General features: G+C 43.0%; 3 pseudogenes; 2 read left to right on the top strand and 1 right to left on the bottom strand.

Annotated features, from left to right (window-relative positions):
* The first annotated feature begins 1,101 nt into the window (after nt 1-1,101).
* Nucleotides 1,102-3,456, top strand: LOC111165358 (SNRPN upstream reading frame protein pseudogene; annotated as a pseudogene).
* A 202-nt stretch (nt 3,457-3,658) lies between these two features.
* On the top strand, nt 3,659-4,383 carry LOC111165384 (small nuclear ribonucleoprotein-associated protein B pseudogene; annotated as a pseudogene).
* A 3,105-nt stretch (nt 4,384-7,488) lies between these two features.
* Nucleotides 7,489-9,042, bottom strand: LOC149744680 (programmed cell death protein 5 pseudogene; annotated as a pseudogene).
* Between the last annotated feature and the right edge of the window lie 15,268 nt (nt 9,043-24,310).

Raw genomic sequence — 24,310 nt, forward strand, 5'->3', positions numbered from 1 at the left:
TCGTCTTTTTTATGGTTTCCTTTGCTGTGCAAAAGCGTTTAAGTTTCACTAGGTCCCATTTGTTTATTTTTGTTTTTATTTCCATTTCTCTAGGAGATGGGTCAAAAGGGATCTTACTGTGATTTATGTCATAGAGTGTTCTCCCTATGTTTTCCTCTAAGAGTTTTTTAGTGTCTGGCATTACATTTAGGTCTTTAATCCATTTTGAGTTTATTTTTGTGTTTGGTGTTAGGGAGTGTTGTAATTTCACTCTTGTACATGTAGCTGTCCAGTTTTCCTAGCACCACTTATTTGAAGAGGCTGTCTTTTCTCCATTGTGTATTCTTCCCTCCTTTATCAAAAATAAGGTGACCATATGTGTCTGGGTTTATCTCTGAACTTTCTATCCTGTTCCATTGATCTATATGTCTGTTTTTGTGCCAGTACCATATTATCTTGATTACTGTAGCTTTGTAGTATAGTCTGAAGTCAGGGAGCCTGATTTCTCCAGCTCTGTTTTTCTTTCTCAAGATTGCTTTGGCTATTCGGGGTCTTTTGTGTTTTCATACAAATTGTGAAATTTTTTGTTCTAGTTCTGTGAAAAATGCCATTGGTAGTTTGATAGGGATTGCATTGAATCTGTAGATTGCTTTGGGTAGTATAGTCATTTTCACAATATTGATTCTTCCAATCCAAGAACATGGTATATCTCTCCATCTATTTGTATCATCTTTAATTTCTTTCATCAGTGTCTTATAGTTTTCTGCATACAGGTCTTTTGCCTCCTTAGGAGGTTTATTCTTAGGTATTTTATTCTTTTTGTCGCCATGGTAAATGGGAGTGTTTCCTTATTTTCTCTTTCCAGTTTTTCATCATTAGTGTATAGGAATGCAAGAGATTTCTGTGCATTAATTTTGTATCCTGCTATTTTACTGAATTCATTGATTAGCTCTAGTAGTTTTCTGGTAGCATCTTTAGGATTACCTATGTATAGTATCATCTGCCAACAGTGACAGTTTTACTTCTTCTTTTCCAATTTGGATTCCTTTTATTTCTTTTTCTTCTCTGATTGCAGTGGCTAGGACTTCCAAAACTCTTTTGAATAATAGTGGTGAGAGTGGGCAACCTTGTGTTGTTCCGGATCTGAGAGGAAATGTTTTCAGTTTTTCACCATTGAGAACGATGTTGGCTGTGGGTTTGTCATATATGGCCTTTATTATGTTGACGTAAGTTCCCTCTATGCCTACTTTCTGGAGGGTTTTTAATCATAAATGGGTGTATCCTTACATTCCTGGGATAAACCCCACTTGATCATGGTGTATTATCCTTTTAATGTGCTGTTGGATTCTGTTTGCTATCCTTTTGTTGAAGATTTTTGCATCTGTGTTCATCAGTGATTTTGGCCTGTAGTTTTCTTTTTTTGTGACATCTTTGTCTGGTTTTGGTATCAAGGTGATGGTGGCCTCGTAGAATGAGTTTGGGAGTGTTCCTCCTTCTGCTATATTTTGGAAGTTTGATAAGGATAGGTGTTAGCTCTTCTCTAAATGTTTGATAGAATATTTTTAATTTTTTAAGTATAGTTGATATACCATGTTGTGCTAATTTCTGCTGTACAGTGAAGTGACTCAGTTATACACATATATACATTCCTTTTTTATATTATTTTCCATTGTCCTTTATCCCAGGAGATTGGATACAGTTCCCTGTGCTATACAGTAGGACCTTGTTGTTTATGCATTCTGAATGTAATAGTTTGCATCTACTAACCCCAAACTCCCAGTCCATCCCTCGCTCTCTCCCCCCACCCCCTTGGCAACCACAAGTGTGTTCTCTTTTACTGTGAGTCTGTTTATGTTTTGTAGATAGGTTCATTTTTGCCATATTTTACACTCCACATATAAGTGATATCACATGTTATTTGTCTTTCTCTTTCTGACTTGCTTCACTTAGCATGATAATTTCTAGTTGCATCCATGTTGCTGCAAATGACATTATTTCCTTATTTTTTTATGGCTGAGTCTTATTCCATTGTATATATATGTACCACATCTTCTTTATCCATTCATCTGTAGATGGACACGTAGGTTGTTTCCATGTTTGGCTATTGGGAATAGTGCTGCTATAAACATAGGGGTGCATGCATCTTTTTTTTTTTTTTTTTTTTGCAGTACGCAGGCCTCTCACTGTTGTGGCCTCTCCCGTTGCGGAGCACAGGCTTTGGACGTGCAGGCTCACCGGCCATGGCTCACGGGCCCAGCCGCTCCACGGCATGTGGGATCCTCCCAGACCAGGGCATAAACCCGTGTACCCCGCATCGGCAGGCAGACTCTCAACCACTGCGCCACCAGGGAAGCCTGCATGTATCTTTTTGAATTATAGTTTTGTCCAGGTGTATGCCCAGGAGTGGGATTGCTGGATCATATGGTAGTTCTACTTTTAGTTTTCTGAGGACCCTCCATACTGTTTTCTGTAGTAGCTACACCAACATACATTCCCACCAACAGTGTAGGGGGGTTCTTGGGGCAGCTAGTTTAAATAGAGATTATCTGGTTGTTACAGAGATATCCACATGCAAAAGAGAATTTACTGTTTTATAATTTTAATACCAATCCATTAAGATGTATTTATTGCATATTCACAGTGTTTCATAGCCTTTAGTCATTGGGAGAAAGGATAAAAATGAATATCAAAAAGGTGACTACCTGACTGTATTCTAAGGGTTTTTATATAGCGAAGTCATAGCTCATAACACATTAAGGGAATTGACACAGCTGCTTTGTAAAGTCAGACATTCTGGAATTGTTCTAGAATAAATCTTAGCTGAAAATTAACTCAAGAAATTCAGAGCACTGACACAGTAAGAAAGGACAATGAGCTTTCCAGCAACATTCTTGGTCAGTTGGATCTACTATAATTGTTCTTAAATGCTCACCTAGCAGTTGCTTTAGCAATATATCTCTCCAGGGGGAAAATGGCCAAACAGGAAAACCTGAGTGTCCTCAGCTATTTCTCAGCAGTGATGTAAGTCTTTTAAATCAGATCTGTCGAGTTTCACGTTCCTACCTCTGAAGCTGTTGCGGACGGCCTAGAGAAAGGCAAGTTGAAAGGCAGCTATCAAAAGTGGGTTCGGGGGTGTGGCCACCCATGTGCAGCCTAAGCCGGAGTGATTGGATGGTGCTGCCGTGGCAGGAGCAGCGCAGAGTGGGGTGGCCGCTGGAGATGCCTGACCTGTTCTGTTCTGAGGCCAGTGGTGTGATGGAGCGGGCCAGGGACCATTTACACCTGAGGTGGACTGTGGAACAGCACGTACCAGAGGTAGAAGTCCAAGTCAAACACAGAAGGATAGCCTCACTGAGCAACCAGGAGTGTCACCTGTACCCGAGGCGATCTCAGCAGCATCGGCAGCAAGTCCCTGTGGTGGATTTCCATGCAGAACTGAGACAGGCGTTCTTAGCTGAGATACCGAGAGGTTGTTAAAGCAGTATTGGAACACCCAGGTAGCTGATTTCAAGAGAAAACAAACAAAATAAAAATAGGCTGTATCTACTGTTTGAAGCTTCTGCCCCAGCTTGCATTGTTTGGTGGAGAACCTTCGACATACCTTCATCTGTAGCCTTCCCTTAGGTCTTAAGGATCCCGAAACTTTCCTGTGGGCATTGGATTTGGTGGAGCAGCAATCATGACTGTGGGGAAGAGCAGCAAGATGCTGCAGCACATTGACTATAGGGTGAGATGTGTCCTGCAAGATGATTGGATCTTCACTGGCACCTTTAAGGCTTTTGACAAGCATATGAACTTGATGCTCTGTGATTGTGATGAGTTCAGGAAGATCAAGCCAAAGAATTCGAAGCAGCCAGAGAGTGAAGAAAAGCGGGCTTTGGTTCTGGTGTTGCTGTGCCAGGAGAACTTGGTTTCCATGACTGTGGAGGGACCACCCCCCAAAGATACTGGCATTGCTTGGATATCACTTGCTGGAGCTGGAGGAGGCCCTGCGGTTGGCAGAGCAGCTGGCAGAGGTGTTCCACCCGGTGTTCCAATTCCCCAGGCTCCCGCTAGATTAGCAGCCCCTGTCCGAGGGGTTGCGGGGGAGGCATCCCAACAGGTAATGACCCTACAGGGAAGAGGCACTGTAGCAGCTGCTGCAGGCGCTGCTACTGCCAGCACTGCTGGAGCCCCAGCTCAGTGTCCACCAGGACAGGGGACTGCCCCCACACCTGTCGGTTGAGCAACCCTACCTCCAGGAATTATGGCTCCTGAACCTGGTATGGGACCACCCATGGGCCCACCAATTAGGCTTCCCCTACTTGAGGGACTCCAATAGGCATGCCCCCTCCAGGAATGAGACCCCCTCCCCCAGGAGTAAGAGGTCCACCTCCACCATGAATGTGGCCACCAAGACCCTAGGATACTATTGATCCTTCTTAGTCACTGTTTTTCTGCAGTGCGTCTTGTGGAATGTGTGTAGTGTTTGTGAGCTTTTGTCCCCTCTGCTGCATTAATATTAGCTAATAATGCATAGAGCAATAAAGAAAAGTGGGTTCAAAAGGAGGTAGATGAACTTCATCTAGAAATTTCAGAGATTGATTGGGGATTGAGACAACTATCAAGAGGAAAGGTGTGGACCCAAATAGAGAACCAATACTGGCAAAATTAAGGGGAAGTAGGTCAGAGGAGACAAATAATACTAGATAACAACTCACAAATAACATTTATGAACCATAGACTACATCCCAGGCACTCTTCTAATCACTTTACTTGTATTAACTCAGTGAATCCTTTCAACAACTGTATGTGATAGATACTTACATAATTCTCCAATGTCTTACCTCGTATCATCCCAAAAGGAGACCTGGGGACAAGGATTTGGATTCAATCCCAGGGCAATGATATCAGGTGCTCTGTCTTCTATGAGAGAGTGGAGAAGTCAGTCAAGGAAGGGAGGAAAACCAAATAAGTTCTGTTAATTAGTGGTGTCTGCCATGGGCAACCAGGGCTCCAAATGCCACTGGAAATGCTGTATAGAATATGCCTCAGCACTGTTTCACTGAAGGACAGGGAAGCGTTAGATTTTATCCATCAGCTCCTACCCTTCATTAATTGAGGATTGCTTCTGAGGCATTAATTCCTAGGCACTGTCATGTCATCATATTCCAAGACATCATCAGGAAGAGAAGCAGTCCTTGGTATATAAGGAGCTGCAGATGGTGTCAGAGCAATGACAGCATCTGCTTCACTGAGTTTGCGTATGAGGAACATGGGACACAAAATTAACATCATTCAGTTTGGATTTATTCTAGAAATAATGACCATTGACTGAAGCTAGGTTTCTATATTCTGCCTGTGTTTACATGGGTAACTCAGTACAGCTAAAGCTGATGAAACAGACAAGAATAGAAAGACATCTTACATATGAAATCCATAGCTAACAGTGAGACACAGTTCATTGGTTCATTCATTTATTCAATCATTTGTACTTTCATCCAAAAATTTATTAAGTGCCAGTGTTGAGTTTAGTAGTGTTTTGTGCACTGGGGATGGGGTGGGGAGAGGGATATAAGGAGAACAATTATGACAAGATTTCTGTTGTCATGCAGCTGACATGTTATTGGAGAGACAAAATAAATAATTTCAAATGATAATGAATACATTGAATAAAATAGACATCTACGTGACTAATTACAATGCTAATAGTTACTCAGAGCACCAGCAACTTGGCCATAATTGCCAAAGAAAAAGGGAACATCCACTTCTTACCAGAATTAAACTCCTAAATATGATACTGAGGACTGTGTAGTTAGCAAGTGGATGGCGGTACAGCAAAGGAGAGGTGGATAAAGAAATTGGAAACACAGTGCCAGCAGGGCTTGGTGCATACCTGCCCTGATTAGAATGATGAATTGTGATGTTTCAAAAGGAAGAAAATGGTTGTGTATATTATCCTATATTTAACTTTGCATAAAAGATTAAAAGCATATCATCACATATTCTGTATCATTCATTTTAGTAGGCTGAGTGTGTGCTCAAATATGTGATAACTCTAGATCAGGGATTAAGAACTTCAGGGCATGCTTTTTTTTTTTTTTTTTGGCCACTGCTCGACTTGCGGGATCTTAGGTCCCCGACCAGCCCTTGGTAGTGAAAGTGTGGGGTCCTAACCACTGGACCGGCAGGAATTCCCAGGGCCTGCTTCTTTCTATGGAATGTATTTCGAGTTACATGCTGTAGGTCACCCTTGGAGACTAGTCTGTCGTGGGATGTCTGTAATCAAAGTCTGCTCATGCATTCTCTCATTCTTTTAGTATTATCTTTATTCTCACATTTACTGAGTGCCCGTATCGGGCAGGTGCGGTTTGGGGCACTGAATTGAGCAGGAGAGACGTGGTAACTGGAGCTCACATTCTAGTGGGGGAACCTGACAACAAGTAAACAAGAAACTGATCAACAAAAATGTTAACAACCCTTTCAATTCGGCCCCAGCAGGGTCCTCCAGCCCAGTGTCGTTGGAGCCAAATAGAATGATATACTGAGTTCGGTTCAGAAGCAAAGGAAAGTTTTATTCTTTGATCAAGAAATGGAGAGGTGCGAGCTCGTACTCTCCCCATGGGCCGTGGGCAGGGCTGCTAGGGTTCTCCTAGCGGGGAGGGGGGCCGAGTTCTCGCGGGTCTGGCGCAGGCGTGTTGCTCACGCTCCAGGTCACGGTGTCACGCACAGTGTCTCCGCCCGCGGGCTCGCCGCCTCCATCTTGAATCGCAGTGCTGTGCGCCGCCCCTGTGCACGGGGCCGTGGAGCTGAGGTGTCGGGCGCAGCTGTGTGGCTCGAGGAACTCTGGCTCAAAGGGCTGGGCACAGGGCCTCTGCGTGTAGCAGCCTATGGGCAGGTGAAACTGAATAAGCACAAAGGAAAAGAAAAAGAAAGGTAAGACACTATTACCCAGCTTTTATTTTTGTTTCCTGGGAATTGTTAATGGGCTTTACCGGTGGCAAATCTCTCCTCTGGCTTTTGTCCTGCTCTTCATTCTCGAGGGGCGCTGAAGGGCGCAGGTTCATTTTCTGTAACTACTGCCTCCTGATTTCGGGCGTCGTCATAACCCGGGGTAGAGGAGCAGAACTCCCCAGCTCCCTTTAGCTATGTATGTCACCAGGCTTTGGCCCTGAACTCCCCAGCTCCCTTTAGCTATGTATGTCACCAGGCTTTGTCCCTAACTGTTCGTATCCCTGAGTGAGACAGTTTAACCTTTTGGAGACAGAGGATGTCACCGAATTAGACGTGAGACCCCCCTCTTGGGGTCCTAGCTGAACCGAAGCCCCCCCGAGTGTTCTTTCCCCCTCAGGTTCGTGCTGCCAATAATGAAATTGAGTTTGGCGCAAGCAAGACTGGCTTTTATTCAATGGCTAGGGAATGGAGAAGGGTAGCTCATGCTCTAAAGGCACCTTCTTCCTGAAAGGAGGAAAGTGGGGGACTTTTAAGGGGTGAGAGGTAAGTGCGTCATCAGAAACTGGGGAAAAGGACAGAGATTTCCAGGAACAGCCCGGGTATGCGCAGTCCCTCAGGCTCTCTTGCACACGCAAGGCCCTCTTGCACATGCACAAACTGTGTCTAGCAGAGTACAAATGCCCCTATGGGTGGAGATCTTAGTGTGGTAATGAAGTAAAGGTAACTTGCAGACACCTCCAGGTTTCATCTGCGCAGGTACGTTCCTGCGGTCAATTCAGAGCCGGTTTGGGGCGGTTGACCACTGTATATCTCTCAAAACATATACCTCTCAAAGTACAGCTGCAAAACATCTCTGCCAAACACCAGGGACTTTTGAAACAAACACAGAAATGAATCTGGGCAGGTGTTGTTCAGCTCTCAGGAGTTGGTATGGAAACAGATAAATGAGGGGAAGAAAAGCGGTGACCTTTAGTTTACTTTGCCTGCTACCTTGGATCTAGCCAGTTTGGTCTGGTTTTGTTGTGGGCCTTTGTGGCAACCTGTTGATAGAACACAACTAGCTTCTATAGTTAAAAGTAGTTTCTGCACCCAGGGCCTGGGCCGCATGGCATGGGTGACAAGGACACCAGTTAAGTCAAGGTACATGGCCGACATATTAGCAAGAGCAGCATGTCTCAACTATCTGACTGATTATACTTTTCATGCCGGGAGTTACCGTGACCTCAACTAACCAATTATATAGGGCTTCCCTCCCATAGTGAGTTTCTTGATGAGCCTCCCTGATGGCTTGACAAGCTGCAGTTGGGGAAAGAAGTATGGCTCGTGTTCATTAACTAGCCACCCATGGCCTCCTAGATCTCTGATGAAGCCCTGTTTTGCACTTTGTCTGATTCTTCCTTTATGCAGATTGGGGAATAATTGGATGGATCTGGCCTTCGAGGTATGAGGGGTAGTTGCCAAGTTACTAGTTCTCTGGCCACCCTTTTGGCAATCGCATCTGCCTTGTTGTTTCCCTCTGCATCCCCCTTTTGGCGACCCCTACGATGAGTTACTACCACCTTTTTTGGAAGCTGTACTACTTTTTTTTTTTTTCTTTGCATAACAAGTTTATTTTTAGAAGGCATATAGACAATAAACAAAGTAAACATCCCATCAAGATCTTAACTTCTGCCAAGTGTTATCTGTCCTAGAATTGCTCTATTGAGTCCAAGTGTCTAGACGTCTTAAACTCAATAATCGTCATCTTCATCAGAGTCCATTACTTTTCTTCTGTTGAATTTAACTGTTGTTTTCTTTTCTGTTTGTTGGCTTACCTTTTCGAGGATTTCTATTAAACCTTGTTCTGATACCTTCCCACTTAGTTGTCCATACTGTGCCATCTGTATAAGGCAATTCTCTACTGCTTTAGTTTTCTCAGGCTTTACAAGTGCTAAGTTACTTAATCGGGCCTGGGCTGACTGATCCAGAACTTGGGCTAAGGCACTGTTTCTCATTTCTGCTTCCCTTTGCTTTGCTTCCTGTTGCGCTACATGGCCAGGGTCCCCGTGCTTCGCCTGCAGCTCGGCCCGCCTGTGCTTCCTCAGCGCCTCAAGCTCCTCCTCCGCCATGGTCTGGCCGTCTGGAGCGAGCAGCCGCGGCCACGCTCCAGCCCACCCAGAGAGACCTCTGGGAAGCTATACTACTTCTGAGAGCTTCAGTATGCTTAAGCCACGTTCCAGCTGTTTATTCTCCGCAGTAAGCATACCTCTTTCCTTCCAAATAGCCCTATGTGCATGGAGGAGGGCATATGCGTACTGGGAATCTGTGTAAACATTGAAGATCCTCCCAGTCCTGAACTCTAAGGCTTTTGGACAGAAGTCCCTGGAGGGTAGCCCTCTTGCTTCTGTGACTTGGGTCCAGGAGGTTACAGTGTATCCTGTCAGACTTTTCCCCCTCTCATAAAACTGCTCCTGTTTGTGAACCATTCCTTTCTGGCATTTGGAAGAGGCTCATTTCCTAGCTTGGGGCAACTGGAATAGATGGTGTCTGTGGTTTCTATACAGTCACGCTCCAGGGACCCCATTTCTGTGGGTATCAGGGTGGCAGGATTTAGTGTGTGACAGGTTATTATGATAGCCACTGGATTGTCTAAAAGCATAGTCTGAACTTGAATCGACCTTCCAGGGGATAGCCATTCTGTTCCTTTAGAACTTACTAAAACGTGAATCTGCTGTGGAGTCCATATAGTGAGTGGCTGACCAAACATTAACTTTTCAGCCTCCTTTATCAGGGCTGCAGTAGCTTCCTCAGCCGGAAGGCAAGGAGGCCATCCCTTTGTGGCTTGACCTAATTGTTTAGAGAAATAAGCAACCACCCAAGTAAGGGTCCCAGGTTTTGACCTAATACCCCGAGGAGATCCTCCTTCTCTCATGAATGTAAAGGTCAAAGAGTTTAACTAAATTTGGGGGGGAGGCTAGGTCAGGGGCCTGAAGTAATTGCTTTTTCAATTCTTGAAAGGCCCCTTCGCATTCTGAATTCCATTCAAAACGATCATCATCCTTTCCTTTGAACTTTTCATATAGAGGCCTAGCTAATGGACCATAGTTAGGGATCCAGATGTGGCAAAACCTGGCCATCCCCGGGAAACCCTTAAGTTGTCTTCTAGTTTTAGGAGGAGGTGAGGCTGCAAATGGCTTCTTTCCTTTCCTGGGGTAGGCTTCTCTGACCTTCTGTGAGAATGAAGCCTGAGTGGGTCACCCTAGTTTGTGCTATTTGAGGCTTTTTCTTGGACACCTCGTATCCTTTATTGGCTAGGTGGTTCAGAGCCTTCCTTAATAAGCCTGGTGATCAGAATGTTGTGTACATAGTGGAGGAAGGTTCCCTCCTCCAGATGTTGATCTTTCAGGTCTTTAGCTAAAGTTTCTCCAAAGATGGTAGGGGAATTTTTGAACCTTTGGGGCAGGACTGTCCAGCAGTATTGTTTTTTTATGTGTTTGGGCCCTGCCACTGAAAAGCAAAACTTTCTTGTGAGTCTGGGGCTAATGGAATACAGAAGAAGTCATCTTTTAAATCGAATACAGAATACCAGGACTTGGGGAAAATACAGTGGCCAGCAGGGTGTAGGGGTTAGGGAGGACTGGATGTATATCCTTGGGGGCTTCACTGACTGCCCTGAGGTCCTGCACCATCTGATATTCCCCATTGGGTTTCTTTACAGGGAGAATGGGTGGTATGACAGGCTTATTAGCATAGTCTAATTAGGTCCTGGTCAGTTAGGCCCTGTATAACAGGGGCAATGCCCAGAAGGCCTCCTGATGGAGAGGGTACTGTTTTCTGTTGGGCCATGTGTGTCCTGGTCTTTGATGAACTATCATGGGACTGGCTCCTACAGCTTGTCCTACCCATCCCTAGGCTCATACCTTGGGATTTACTCCATGGAGGTCGACTTGCTCTGTGTGGGGAGGTTTGTCCTCAGCTGTTAACATTATCATGTTGTACCCCCTTTCTAGGGTACGCCAATCTCTAGTTTGTCTCCCATTAGGTGGATAGTATCCCCCAATTTATGTAAGATATCTCTTTTTAGCAGGGGTATAGCACATTCAAGAACATATAGGAAGGGATAGGTGAGTGTGTATTCATCCAATTTACATTCTAATGGCTCTATGAATGCCTTTTCTTGGGCCTTCCCTGATACCCCCATAATTTTACAACTCTTATGACTGAGTTTGCCTGATCTGGTGTTCAGAACTGAGTAAGTGGCACCAGTGTTGATTAAGAATTCGACAGGCTTTTCCCCTATGTCCAGTGTCAGCTGGGACTCCTCGGGGGGCTCAATTGAAGTGCCAGCTTAGGAGCCCCCTGACCCCATTATTCTTCATTGGCTTGGACCATCTGCCTTTGAGGGTGGTGGCTGGGATCTGCCATTTCCTCCCCCCTTCCGGGGCAGCGAGGTCATTCTTCCTTCCAGTGTCCCTCTTGTTTACATATGGCACACTGATTGGGTCCTTGTTTCCTCGGTTTGCTATCCCTCGGTGGGGGTTGGGGGTCACTCACTGGAGTTAAGAGTCTCCGTGGGCAGTTAGTCCAAATTCCCGTGCCCCCCCGTTGACATTGGAGGGCAACGGCCAGTGGGTGGGCTTGCCTCCGTGCCTTTTTATCCTCTTTTTCTCCTCTGTATCACTGTTATTAAACACCCAGTAGGCAGCCTTGACCAGGTGAGAGGTAGGAATATCTGGTTCTATTTCTAATTTCTGAAGTTTAAGCCTAAGGTCAGGAACACTTTGGGAAATGAAATATGACCTCAGGATTGCATTCCCTTCCAATGACTCAGTCAGTGGTCATATAGATTCAGAGACATTCCCTGAGGCGCTCTAGGAATGCTGAAGCGTTTTCCATTGGCTCTTGGTTGATTTCCCTTATTCCAATTTGTTTCTTTCCTGCTGCCTGGATTCCCTTTAGGATCATATTTTTATAACGGGTCAGTCTCTGTCTTCCATCCGCTTCTCCATGGCCTCAGTGGTCCTAGTTGGGTTCATTATCTGGGACCACTTGCTTCCCTGGTCTGAAAATAGCATGACCTGCATGATTTCTTTTCTCTATGTCTGCTCCTCTCAGGCTTTTGAAGACTGTGGCCTTTTCTTCCCCCATTAAGAGTACGTTGAGGAGGCTCTGAATGTCAGCCTAGGTGGCGTCATGGGTCTGAAACGTTCCCCTAATCAGATTCAGGAACCCCTCTGGATCTTCTTTCAACCGCTTACTATGACTTTTCCAGCTACACAGATCCAAAGTGGTAAATGGGATGTGTACCTGGATGGGATGAGAGCCCTCCTTCTCCAGCAAGGACCTGCCTCAAAGGGAGCACGTTTCCTGGTGGGGTGTTGGCCCCTGGCTGGTAATTAGTCCCGCATTGTGTAGTTCTGGACTGGGTTCTGGAGGGAGGGGGCTGGCATGGAGGGGGCCCTTCAGGCCTGTGGCCCCAATGGGGACATATGAAGGAAGAGGGCAGGGAGGGAGCAGTAGGAGGAGGGTTAGGGAAGAGATCAAGGAGGTCCTCAGAGGAGGGTCAAGGACGCATCAGCGGAGGAGAGCCCACATGCCTTTTGAAGGCCTTTGTTCTGATATAAGGCCATAAAAAAATAACCGGACATAGGGAGTTTCACCCCATTTCTTTTGTCTCTGGCATAGCAGGTCCAATTGTAAAATAGTGTAATTTAGAGATCTATGGACGGGACAACTTTCCCCATCTCCCAGCTGGTATTGGGGCCAGGCTGTATTATATAGGAAGCTTAAATGTTTTGGGGTCAGGAGGTCATACCTGAAAAACTGCCAGTTCTGCAGGAGGCACCCTACTGGGCTGTCCTTCGCTATGGTAGAATTTGGTTCCCCGTACCTTAGGTGTTCTGACTTGAATTTGTTTCCAGCTACTGAGAAGGCAGTTAGAGTGATTTGTTGGCACAGAATTGTCACAAGGTTTGACCCAAACAAGATTTCTGAAATTTGGAACCAGCACCAAACTGTTAATGGATTCCTAAAAAGGCCCAAATAGGGGGCATCCAAATGGCATGGACTCTGATATAACTGGGGGTCCCCCTTGAACTTGTAACGGCCCATGCTTGAGATAGTTCTTCCTCAGTCAGGATATCCCACAGGAGGTTAGACAGGACATCCTCCGGGCCAGAGTAGCTTAGCCACATTAGTTCCTGACCAACTTGGTTCCTTAGGGTGTGGCATAGCTCTCTGAGGTGGGGGTCTTCTCTTTCCTCCTTTTGGCTGAAAAGGAGGAGTTTTCAGACTTCCCACTGGGTGAGAGTTAAAGGCCTGAGGGATCCCCGTAGTATTCACCAGATTGCTGGGGCAGCTGGGATTCTGTGCTGATACTGGGAGGAGAGCCTGTGGAACCTTGGTTGATAAAGAATCACTCAAGTGTCGCCTTGTCAGCCGAGGGAGAAGAGGTCGAGTGGTGGGTGTTTCTTGTTCTTGTCAGCAGCTCAAGAGCTTCCCAATAATGGGGTTCCTGGTCTTGCGAGTGGCTCGCAGTGCTCCCTAGTCCACTTAGAGGAACTAGCACTGACTGGAAGAGAGATCAAGTCACCGGTTGCGTACCTACCTTGGGACCCTTTCTCACTTGGGCGTCTGCAGTGCCTTTTCCTGAACTCAGATTGCGCAACCTTGTTCCTTTTTGTCAGACTGTCCTCAATACCTGGACATCTTCCTGGTCTCGCCTCTTGGCCACTTTCCTTTACCAAACTGAAAGTGACTAGGGAGGATGGTACTGTTGACTCCTGAGGTTGGCAAGGATGGCAAAAAGTCCTGGTGCGTCCGCTACTGCCTTGTACTGGGATTAAGGGGACAGCACTACTGCTGAGGCCACAGGCAAGACTGCCTGGGCTTCCTCCCATCCCCACCATCCCCGGGCATCTGGTACTGCAGGAAGGCCAGCCAGAGGCAGCAGGCAGACCATACGTGAATTTCAGTCTCTGATCACCACCGATGCCCCAGTGTGATTGCTTCAAGGGGGCGCCGTCCAGATTACTCTAGGGGCTACCCTGTGTGTACACCACAACTGGGTATCAGGCTGCTGGGCAGAGTTGCTCTGAATTCGGCCTTAGGCTTCCTGCTGTTCTATCAAAGACCAAAGACCAGAGTCAGTCATCCTCACAGGAACCTCCCAAAGCCTCAGCTGTCTTCCCACTGGAGCTAGGGTGAGCCCAGAGCCTAGTGGATAGGTGCAGGGGAAAAGGCCACAGTGCATCCCACCTGGGTTGCCTAAATTTGTTACTGACCCTTTCTCCTGCCTGGTGTTATTGGAGCCAATACTAAGACTAAGTTTGGTTCAGAAGCAAAGGAAAGCTTTATTTTTTGATCAAAGAAGGGAGAGGTGCAAGCTTGTGTTTTTGAGTACACACTCTTCTGGGCAGGCCATTGGTGGCAGGACTGCTTTACAGGGTTCTCTTCAGCGGGGAGGGGGTGGAGTTCTTATGAGTGGACTGCCTCTGTGCTGCTCGTGGCTCCAGATGGCAGTGCATCTCTGCACATGGCTCACTGTTGCCATGTTGAATTGAGGTGTCGTCACAGCACTTCTGCTGAGCTGAGGTGATGGGCATAGCCATTTTGCACAGGGAACTCTGGTCTGAAGTGCCGGATGCTAGGCCTCTGCATGGGGCACCCTATGAGTACAAAGGAAAAAAAATGGTTTGACTTTATTTTATTACCCAGCTTCTATTTTTATCTCCTGGGAATTGTTAATGGGCTTTGCCGGTGACAAAATCATCACACTAGTTGTAAGAATTATGAAGGAAATGAAGTAGGTTATGTGAAGGATAAATAACCAAGTACTGGGGAGGGGTGACATTTGATGTAAGGTGGTCAGTGTCTCTGAGAACGGGACTTTGATGGTGGGGCCTTAAGGACCAGGGACTAGTCACATTGAAAAGCCAGGAGTGGATTGCTCAGAGCATGAACACAGAAGATAACCATTCCAAGGTCCTGAGACTGGAAAGGGCTTGGCTTATCTTAGTTTTAATAAGTCAGTGAGTGAAGGGTGAGGAGTGTCCGAGAAAATGGAAAAGGTTGGCAGGAGTTAGACCAGACCCTCCTGTTCACTTGGCCAGTTTAGTGTTTATGTGAGACAGTAAATTTATTTTTGGTTTTTTACCCACCAACCAGATGCAAAACAGACAACAACAGCAAAACCGTCTCTCTCTAAAACTAGAGGGAGAAGTATCACATTACTGGAACTGTGTGCTCTGGTGTCTCCTCCCATCCACATGAACCATGTCAGTATATCATCTCTAGCTCCTAATTCAATGCCTGGCCTGTATTAGCATTCAACAATATGTACACAAATGATTTGTAATTGCTACGAGGTATTTTATGTTTCCTGTTCTATCAGGCATGCTTAGAACTGTGGGATTAGCACATAGGATTAAAATGATTTTAAGATAAGAGACTTTTAAGACACTATAGAGTTGATCCTTGAACAGCCTGAGTTTGAACTGCGTGGGTCTGCTTATCCATGGATTTTTTTTTAATAGTAAATACTACAATACTAAACAATCCCCGGCTGGTTGAATCTGCAGATGCAGAACCTGAGATACAGAGGTACCACGTATACTGATGGCCAACTATAAATTATAAGGGATTTTTGACTGTGTGAAGAGGGTTGGTGCCCTAAGCCCTTATTGTTCAAGGGTCAAATGTGCAGTCTTTAAGGGACCAGTGAGCCACTAGAAATCACAGAGAGCCTCCTGGGGCAGACGGTTGTTGATACGTTTTGACAACTTATTGATTTTTTAAAATTAATTAATTATTATTTGGCTATTAGCTAGTCTTTATCTCACTTATAATATCACAGAAGTGTTTTTTTTTATTGGAGTATAGTTGATTTACAATGTTGTGTTAGTTTCAGGTATACAGCAAAGTGAATCAGTTATACATGTACATATATCCACTCTTTTAGATTCTTTTCCCATATCGGCCATTACAAAGGATGATGTTTTTGTTGATTCATTCATCTAAGGTACCTATAGAGCATCTCCCTCATGGTAGGCATTTATGCTGGATGCTGGGGAGACAAAGGCAAATGCTACATGGTCATCATTCTCACCACTTAAGGAGTGAGTTGAATATAAAAAAAAGGAAATGTTATACAACATCAGTCATGCAGTTACAGAATCTCTAGAATGTGCAGTGCTGTCATATACAGTGGTGCAGTGAGGGTCTAGTCTGGTAGGGAACATATGCAAAATAGCTGTCATGCAAATCACGGCGTGCTGATATTTATCACCAACAACTGTTAAATGATGTCAAATGATAGGCTTGTTTGTATGTATAAATGACAGAAACATACATAGCAGATTCTTGGGAGTGTACTAATTCTTAGAGATTCTTAATACTTCACTAAGTAATGAGATATAACATAGAGGGTTTTTAAAAGAACTATTTCAATAAAAAAATTTCCTTTCATAAGATATTGAGAAAATTCTGATTAAAAGATGAACATATTTTTGACCTTACAAATATACTCCTGGGAATATTTTCTGAAGATATATGTGTAAAGATTCAGACACAAAAGTTTTTTGGGTTTTTTTTATGCTTTTCTCCTTTTTATTATATCAACATGCCAAGCATACTCCCTTTTCTACCTCTTGTTTTACTGTATCTGGAAGGCTTGTCGCCCAGATTTCCACTGGGCCGATGCCATACCGTCATTCAGTTCCCTGTTCGAAGGTCTTCCTATCATCGAGACCATCTACTACTTCTTGTTACTCTTTGTCTTCTTAACCTGCTTTATTATGATTATTACAGTTTTATTGTAGGACTTAATCACCAGCTGTTATATTTATTTGTGTGCATTGTTTTTCTTGTCTGTTTTTATCCCTCAGTCCCAGAAATGTAAGCTCTGTGAGAACAGACTTTGTATTCCCAATCTGGGACAAGGTAGATATGAGCAATGAACACATATTCCATAAATAATCCTTTAACAGATAAATAACATAAACAAAACAAGCTAAATGTCCATCAGTAGGTTATTCACCAGTGCATTAGGTAGCCATATAATGAAATTCTATGCAGCCTTTAAAATGGCATTTTTAGAAATATGTATATGTATATATATATTTTAATGTGGTAAAATGTTCATAATAGAGTGTAAGAAAAGGTATAGTTTGCAAAGCAGGCTTTTCACTGTCCAGTATTATTCTCTCTCTTCCTCCCTCTCTCTCTGCATATACGTAGCATCTTTGTGTGTTTTTATCTGCATATGAAAAAAGAAACAAAATGTTAATGTTAATTATTTCTGAGTGGAGAGAAATCAGTTTAATTTGTTCTTTGAATTTTCTATGTAGTTTTAAACTTTGTTCTTTCTGTTTCTATTTTTTAACAAGTTTTTGGGTGTGTGTGTGTACAAAAACTCTAAAGTAATAAAGGCATTTTTAATCCTCAAATAAATTAAGCACTTGTGTTGAGCATTGCAGATTTTGGGGGTTTTGCTAGTTTGTCTCTCCGGAGTGACCCATATTGATTAATTTCAAACTTTTCATTAGATTGTTACCTGTTGCCTCTAATATCTTTATATAGGCAGCCAGTGACGTAATGCTTAATTCAAGAATTTGGTAGAGTTTCTATGTGCAAAGGTATACAGTAATATTACTGCAATATATGATATTTTAGCATCCTAAATACACACTTTTAAAATCGACCCCTAGTATATGCTTTTAAACAAATGATAGTTTAATGTAAATAGCAAACTTTGTCTTCTGTATTTAATGTGGCTTTTGAGTTTTGGTTGCTTACTTTCCTCTTTTCTCTGGCAAATTTAATGTTACTACTGTTACTAAAAGAACCTATTTATCCCTTCAGTCTTTTGATAAGCCTGAGATCTTTAGATACAGTATTTACAAGAAAGTTATGGTGCTACTGCTATGAGAGTCTAAAACGGTAATTTTATGATAATAATGCTCCATATAAATGACAATCCTTAGGCAATCTCTTAGTATTTCCTCCAATATGGATCAGCCCATGAATTTATGAGGAAGATTAAAAATACATTTTAAACTTCTTTAAACTTTTAAAATCTTAAATTAAATGCTTAACTCTTTTAAATGTGTGACACCATCCATCGCAATTTTATATTTAGACATATAATAATGTATAATCTCAGCTCGCTGTCCACTTGTAAAAATGGGAATAGACTTGAAGAAATAAGCAATTTCCCAACAGAAAATTGGAAATTCTGCCAACCAGTTCTAGGTGACCTGCCATCAATCAGTGTTAAATTCTCTGGGGTTATTGTTGAAGGGTATTGCTATTAGTGAAGGGCTTCACTGGTGACTAATGATATATAACAAATACATTGAGGAACTATAGAAACCCCCCGAATGTGTAATTGTCTGGCAGCTTTCAGCGGAGACCTTTACTAGCAATTGAGAAAGTGAGATTTTTATAACCTCCTTGTAGTTCTCTTATTAAAATATGTTTTTAGAGAAATAGGTGAAATGATTATGCCGTGCAATTAAATTAACTGACAAAATATTTCTTTATGACTAAACTGTTTAATGTAGGCATTTGGAATGTGTGGTATCATTTAGAATAGGTGCGAATGTGACAATTATTCTGATTCTGAAGTTAAATAAGAAGTCTCAGTTTGCAATAAAATCTCCTTGTTTGGTATTATTAAGCAATTATGATTAATGTCTGAAATGTAATGTTCCATGGTTATAATTTCCTCATTTGCTTGAGTGAGTACATTAGGAATTCATTAAAAATATAAGCCTTTTAGATACCTGCAAACTACAAATTCAATGAGGACTTTCTGGAGGTTAGGAAACATTTTTGAATAAGAAACCATGACTGGGGTGAACCAACAGCTGGCAGATAATTATGATGGATTTCTAGTCCTGCAGTGCAGGGATAGACAAATGAATTTGTTCATTGATGTCAAAAATCAAATCCATTCTGATGTAAAAATTTAATTGCAAGACATACCTTCCATTCCTCCAACTCTTAACTATAAAGGCTGAAGCACGTAAGGCCTCAAACTTACAAAAGTGGCTAATGCTGATGGATAAGCCATAGATATATGAAGGCAGCTAAGAATCTGATGTTCTCAAAAAGCAGTTTGTCTTAAAGTAGTGAAAATAGTAAAATCAATTGATTACTTGATCAATCAATCCAGCATTCCTGGAGTACCTGCCTCACCAGATGGTTGTGAAAAGTAGATGAAATGAAGTATGGAAAAAACCCCAATCTTGTGTTTGTTCTGTCTGGAAAGTGTCATTTAAGGTGTTGACCCAGAGTTAGTTGTGTGGTGGTCAGTCAATTGACCTTTGTCTGCTTAGGATAAAGGCAAGCAGTGAAGAACCTCTCCATCCTCTGGGGAGATTGTTGCCAATCAAAGAAGGCTGAGCTCTGGTGTCACTTCCTCTTTTTATAAGGACACAAATCCCATCATGAGGGCCCCATCCTCATGACTTCATCTAAATCTAATTATCTCTCAAAGGCCCTACCTTTTAAAATCATCATAATGGGAGTTAGGTCTTCAGCCTGTGAACAGTCAGTCTATAACAAGGGGTATGAGGGCATATCCTTAAAGCCTATAAATCATGACAGGTATACAAAGAGGAGCCAAGATGTCTCTTACTACCATTTTATAGCTTGAGAGAGTTACATGGCAATAAAAAGAAGTATCGGTACAAAAATTGATGGAAAAGGGACCTGTTATCACAGACAGCCACTACACTGAAGAGAAAGGACAAGGAATCACATTTGCCTTATAGCCTTAACTCATCATTTGTTCTTGGACACATCTATTCAGTGCTCTACAGCTCAGTTTCCTTATCTGAAAAATGGAAATCATAAAAGTAAATTGTGTAATATATATGAAAGTGGTGTCAACCAATGGGCAAATGGAAGGAATTATTGTCTGTATTAGTTTCCTATTGCTGCCTCAACAAATTGCTACAAACTTATTAGCTTAAAACAATACAAATTTATTATCTTATGTTCTGGAGGTCAGAAGTCCAAAATGAGTCTTCAAGGCTAAAATTAAGATGTAGGCAAGGCTATGTTTCTTTTGGAGGCTCTAGGAGAGAATCCATTCCTTGCCCTTTGTAACTTAGAGAGGCTGCCCGTATTCCCTGGCTTCTAACCCCACATCACTCCAACCTCTGCCTCTGTTGTCCTTTTTTTTTATTATGTAAAAACCACACAACATAAAATTTACCATCTTAACTATTTTTAAGTGTACAGAAGTGTTAACTGTATGTACATTTGTTTTGCAACAGAACTCTAGAACTTTTTCATCTTGGAACACTGAAACTCTATACCCATTGAATAACAACTCCTCTTTTCCCCCTCCCTCCTGCCTCAGTCTTATAATGATCCTGATGCTGCAAGTTTGGCCTCTGTGCAGTAGTGCCACTGAAATCTTGGAGACATTGGGTGAAGTAGAAAAGAATAGCTTTATTGCTTTGCCAGGCAAACGGGGACACAGTGGGCTCCAGCCCCAAAAAACTATGTGTCCCAACCCAGGAGGATTTGATGAGGGGTTTTATAGCAACTGTTCAAGGGTGGGGTTGCTGATAAGATTAGGGTGTGTGAAGGGCCTCCAATCCTCTAATCTGGTCTCCCGTAATCTTCTTGATGAGCTTCTCTGGTTCCTTTAATGTAGCCTCAGGTGATCTTTCTCTGGTATGAAGAATTCTAATATGGTAAAGAACTTAAAAGCATTGTTACCTGTATCCCTTGAGGTGGAGCCAGGACTGTGCCCCAGGCTGCACTATTGTTTCCTGGCTGCCTATCCCTTGTCTTTGCATCCCTTCCCTTCCTGGATTAGCAACTGTTTGAATCCGCCCTTTGGAACTCAGGGAAGGTCATGGAGGCTGGAGTCAAGTAATGGGGGACAGAAAGGCTTCCGTGCCCAGGAGCCCCACAGGGTCCTGCTTGGTTTAAGTCCTTGTGATTATATTGGGCCCACCTAGATAATCTAGGATGATATTCTCACCTCAAGATCCTTAGTTATGTCTACAAAGTTCTTTTACTTTTGCAGGTTTCGGAGATTAGGATGTGGACATCTTTGAGGAGCCATTATTCTCTACCACATTATCTGATGAGCTAGTTCAGGTAGTTAATATAAAGAACTTAGAAAAAGAATCAGAAATACTGTAATCAGAAATGCTCAGCAGAGTGAGACATCAACTAATTTTGTATAACTTTATTTTCTTTTCTACAATTAACCTGCATCCTGGGAAAATTCAATTAGGTACCTTAATGGATGATAGAATCATGTGGGTTAATTAAGAATATGATTTAGGGTTTCTTTTGAAAGAAACCCATTTGAAACAGATGGCTTGTCTTGTTTTTTTAAAAGTTCTCTAATAAAAGTACTGCCTGAAGATGAACTATTGTATGTATGTTCTGTAGGCTAGGGCACATCATGTTGATGTGAGATGCGGGTATAAACCAAGAAATAACAAGGCTAGTCTTCTTTCCAATGCTAGTTATAACTTAATTTTCCCCCTCTTTTTAATATTAACAAGCCATATGCTCAGGTTTATGACTAAGAGACCAGCCTTATACAAGTCTTCAGGAGAGAGGGCTTCTGTGAATTTGTTTGTAAAGATTAGGGAAATGAGGTCCATCTTGATTCCTTGAATTTTAAAGCTAGAAGGGGCAACTGTGCAATTTGAGGTGCTTCTTGTTTTGTTTTCCTGAATGCCTGAGGGACAAGACAGCCTACCAGACACACAATATAATCTGAGAATCTAAGAGAAATGTTGCAGGATCCCCCTCAATGAGAACAGAGACTCTGAAGCAGTTGCCTCTTTCAGGGTGTAGTCATAACCACACGGAGTACATGTTCCTTGAGGGCATAGACCTCTTGGCTGAACTTGATACTCCTGAGTTTATCAGGAGGCACAGTTTCATGAGTTACATTTAAGAAGAGAGGATGAGTGATCTACACTGAGACTTCGCAATGTCCCTCAAAGGGAACCCAGCATGAAAAGGAGAAAGAAAACCAGAGAATGGGGCTTCCCAGTATTTTGGTTCTGCTTCATATTTGGACTGAGTGGAGAGGAGACAGCCTTATATTCTGGACCCTCCAAAATAAAAGAATTAAGCATGGTGGGAGCTAGAATGATCCCGCATTGCTGGATTCTCCAGAAGTTTGCTGATTGATTGGTCTTCATATGGGTAGCACATGAAGCTCTTCAGTTGCTGGACCCACATCTGAGCCCAGCAGACGAGACGACTACCACCACCATGGGAAACCTTAGTTCTCTGTTCTGAACTGCCCCTCGCATGCCGCCTGTGAGTGCTATACTGATGCTAAGCCTTCTGAGTACAACCCTAAGAACCCCTTTGATCACCACTCATCCGCTAAATAGGTCTCCAACCAGGGTCACCTAGAATACACTTTCTCCTTTCATTATCTTATAAATTCATAATTACCCTTAAAAGGTTGGTGCATGTGTGATTTCCTTCAGGAAGGTTTTCCCAAAGCCTACTGTGATGTAAGTCATGACCTCCATCTTCACTTCTAAAATGCTTCTTTTGGCATTTTGTGCTTTTTTGTATCATAACCAATTTAATAGAAATGTTTGTTTACTGTTTTTTAAACCTGTAAGACTGTGAGGATAAGAAGTGTGACTTATTCCTTTCCGTATTATGCCCAGTACATGGCATAGGGTCCTGCACATGATAATGAATATGTAAATGAAGGAATGAGTAAATGAACGCACAAGAGCTATTCCAGCCCAAGGCTGTTCTGCTGAAAGATAACTGCATGAATTTTTTTTTTTTTTTAGCATCTTTATTGGAGTATAATTTCTTTACAATGGTGTGTTAGTTTCTGCTATATAACAAAGTGAATCAGCTATACATATACATACATTCCCATATCTCCTCCCTCTTGTGTGTCCCTCCCACCCTCCCTATCCCACCCTTCTAGGTGGACACAAAGCACAGAGCTGATCTCCCTGTGCTATGTGGCTGCTTCCCACTAGCTATCTGTTTTACATTTGGTAGTGTATATATGTCTATGCCACTCTCTCATTTTGTCCAAGCTTACCTTCCCCCTCCCCGTGTCCTCAAGTCCATTCTCTATGTCTTTATTCCTGTCCTGCCCCTAGGTTCATCAGTACCTTTTTTTTTTTTTTTTAGATTCCATACATATGTGTTAGCATATGGTATTTGTTTTTCTCGTTCTGACTTCCTTCACTCTGTATGACAGACTCTAGGTCCATCCACTTCGCTACAAATAACTCAATTTCGTTTCTTTTTATGGCTGAGTAATATTCCATTGTATATATGTGCCACATCTTCTTCATCCATCTGTCGATGGACACTTTGGTTGCTTCCATGTCCTGGCTATTGTAAATAGAGCTGCAGTCAACATTGTGGTACATGACTCTTTTTGAATTATGGTTTTCTCAGGGTATATGCCCAGTAGTGGGATTGCTGGGTCATATGGTAATTCTATTTTTAGTTTTTTAAGGAACTTCCATACTGTTCTCCATAGTGGCTGTATCAATTTACATTCCTACCAACAGCGTAAGAGGGTTCCTTTTTCTGCACACCCTCTCCAGCATTTGTTGTTTGTAGATTTTCTGATGATGCCCATTCTAACTGGTGTGAGGTGATACCTCACTGTAGTTTTGATTTGCATTTCTCTAATAATTAGTGATGTTGAGCAGCTTTTCATGTGCTTCTTGGCCATCTGTATGTCTTCTTTAGAGAAATGTCTGTTTAGGTCTTTTGCCCATTTTTTGATTGGGTTGTTTGTTTTTAGCACCTCTCTAAACGTTTGATAGAATTCTCCTGTGAATCCATCTGGTCCTGGGCTTTTGTTTGTTGGAAGATTTTTTTTTTTTTTTGCGGTACGCGGGCGTCTCACTGTTGTGGCCTCTCCCGCCGCGGAGCACAGGCCCCGGACGCACAGGCTCAGCAGCCGTGGCTCACGGGCCTAGCCGCTCCGCGGCATGTGGGATCCTCCCGGACCGGGGCACGAACCCGCATCCCCTGCATTGGCAGGCGGACTCTCAACCACTGTGCCACCAGGGAAGCCCTGTTGGAAGACTTTTAATCACAGTTTCAATTTCAGTGCTTGTGATTGGTCTGTTCATATTTTCTGTTTTTTCCTGGTTCAGTCTTGGAAGGTTGTGCTTTTTCTAAGAATTTGTCCATCTCTTCCAAGTTGCCCATTTTATTGGCATATAGTTGCTTGTAGTAATCTCTCATGATTTCTGCAGTGTCAGTTGTTACTTCTCCTTTTTCATTTCTAATTCTGTTGATTTGAGTCTTCTCCCCTTTTTTTTCTTGATGAGTCTGGCTAATGGTTTATCAATTTTGTTTATCTTCTCAAAGAACCAGCTTTTAGTTTTATTGGTCTTTGCTGTTGTTTCCTTCATTTCTTTTTCAT

Source organism: Delphinapterus leucas, chromosome 20, assembly GCF_059928025.1.
Source record: "Delphinapterus leucas isolate spDelLeu-1000000601 "Yukka" chromosome 20, BTC_Dleu_Yukka2, whole genome shotgun sequence".
Classification (NCBI taxonomy): Eukaryota; Metazoa; Chordata; class Mammalia; order Artiodactyla; family Monodontidae; genus Delphinapterus; species Delphinapterus leucas.